Here is a 2,325-nt window from a genome sequence, read left to right as displayed (position 1 = left end):
TTTGTATTTCTATTGTGTCTGTTTTAATGTTGTCTTATTCATTGTGAATTTGATTTATCTGCTTCCTTTCTCTCTTCTTAATTAGTCTAGTTAACGATGTGTCAATCTTGTTTATCTTTTTAAAGAACCAGGTTTTGAGAACCATCAGTTAGTGTAATGGCTATGTCGCTGGACTCTCACATAGTCGACCGCAGTTTGTGTCCCGGACCTGGCGGCTTAAAACTCACGCAGGGCGCATGTGCGTGCATGCCCAAGATCCTCAGAGGAGAATGGAGGAGAAGGGATTGCGGTGTGACCATCCCCCCTGGGGGGTGATTTCTCGCTTTCTGTCTCTCTGTCGCTCTCTGTCTGTCTGGCGAGCACATGCGCCCTATAGCGAAAACCTCTCAAAAAATAAAAATAAAAAAAGAACCAGCTTTTGCTTTCATTTATTTTCTGTATAGTTCACTTATTTTCTATTTCATTTATTTCTTTTCGAATCTTCATTTCTTTTTTCCTGGCATTTTTTGTATTTTTGTTGTTGTTCTTGTTGTTTTCCAACTTCCTGAAGCTTGGTGTTAAGTTGTCCTTTTGCCACCATTCACATTTTTCTTATGCACACTAATTGCCATGAACTTCCCTGTTATGACTGCTTTTGCAGTGACCCACAGATTATGGAAACTCATGTACTCATTAACACTTGTCTCCATGAATCCTTTGATTTCAGCCTTAATCTCTTCAGTAGTCATGAAGTCATTCAGAAATAGGTTTTTTGCTTTTCATTTATTTGTGTATTTGTGAGGGATTTTCCTGAAATGTATATCAAGGTTAATTTCATCATGGTTGGAGAAGATGCTGGATATAGTTTCTATGCCTTTGAATCTGTAATGGCTAGTTTTGTGCCTTATCATGTCGTCAGTCTTTGAGAAGATACCAAGCAGGGCTGAGAAAAATATATATTTTTTGGGTGGAAAGTTTATAGATGTCAGTCAAGTCCATCTTTTTTTTTTTTTTTTAAATTTGACCAGAGAGGGACAGAGAGAGAGAGCCAGAGAGAGAGCAAGCAAGCTACCAGGTCTGGGACTCATTTAGGTCCTGATTCTCTTTGCTTATTTTTTGTCCAATTGATCTATCTAAAGGAGATAATGGGGTGTTGAGATTTCCAACAATAAGTGTGTTAAAGTCTATGTCTCCTTTTAGATCTAGCCATATTTCCTTAACATACTTGGGTGTTCCTGAGTTTGGTGCATGGATATTTATAATCATTGTATCTTCTTGCCAAATGAGTCCTTTTACTTCTATATAATGCCCTTTTTTGTCTCTTCTTATGGTCTTTGTCTTAAAGCCTATTTAGTCTTAAATCAGTATAGTGACCCCCGCTGTTGTTTAGTTTCCATTTGCATGGAATACCTTTTTCCCGTCCTTCGCTTTTAATCTATGTATGCCTTTATCCATGAGATGGGTTTCCTGTAGGCAGCAGATGGAGGGTTTCTGATTTTTAATCCATTCATCCAGTCTGTGGCTCTTGATCAGAAAATTTAATTCATTAACATTCAACAGTATTATCGATATTTCCAGACTTGTCCCTAACATTAAGTTGGCTATATTCTTGGTTATTTTTGTCCCTACCATTAAGTTGGCTATATTCTTGGTTATTTTTATTCTCTTATTATTGTTTGTCTATCTTTAGTTTTCTTGGTATAGTACTCCTTTCAAAATTTCTTGAAGAGCTGGTCTGGAGTTGTAAATTCTTTCAGGTTTTGTTTATCTGAGAGTGTTTTTATCTTTTTCCCCCATATGAAGGATAATCTTGCTCCATATAGTATTCTTGTTTGAAATTGTTTTTCATTTAACACTTTGAATATAGTTCATTCTTTCCTTGCTTGCATTTTATCTGATGAGAGATCTGGTGTTAGCCTGATAGGATAACCTTTGTATCTAACTTGCTGTTTCTCTCTTGCTGACCTTACTATCTTTCTTTGTCTTTGGTTTTGGCTATGATGTACTGTGGATAGGATCTTCTTGGATTGATTCTATTTGGAGTTCTTTGTATTTCTTGGGTCTGAATGTTTGAGTGGTTCTCTAGACTTGGAAAGTTTTCTTTCAGAATTTCATAGAATAAATTATTGTCCTTATTAGTTTCTTTACCTTCTGGGATACCTATTATTCAGATGTTAGGGCATTTCATGGTATCTAGAATTTCTCATATATTATCCTCATTTTTCTTGGTTATTTTCTCAGTATTTAGTTTTTTCCAGGTCAGAAGTTTTGTCTTCTAATTCCAAGATTCAATCTTCTGTATGGTCTAACCTGCTTTTAATGCTTTCAAGGGAGGTTTTGATTTCC

This window comes from Tupaia chinensis, unplaced genomic scaffold, assembly GCF_000334495.1.
Source record: "Tupaia chinensis unplaced genomic scaffold, TupChi_1.0 Scaffold144255_1, whole genome shotgun sequence".
NCBI lineage: Eukaryota > Metazoa > Chordata > Mammalia > Scandentia > Tupaiidae > Tupaia > Tupaia belangeri.
The sequence above is the reverse complement of the archived record's forward strand: the minus strand, read 5'-3'. Positions refer to the sequence as shown.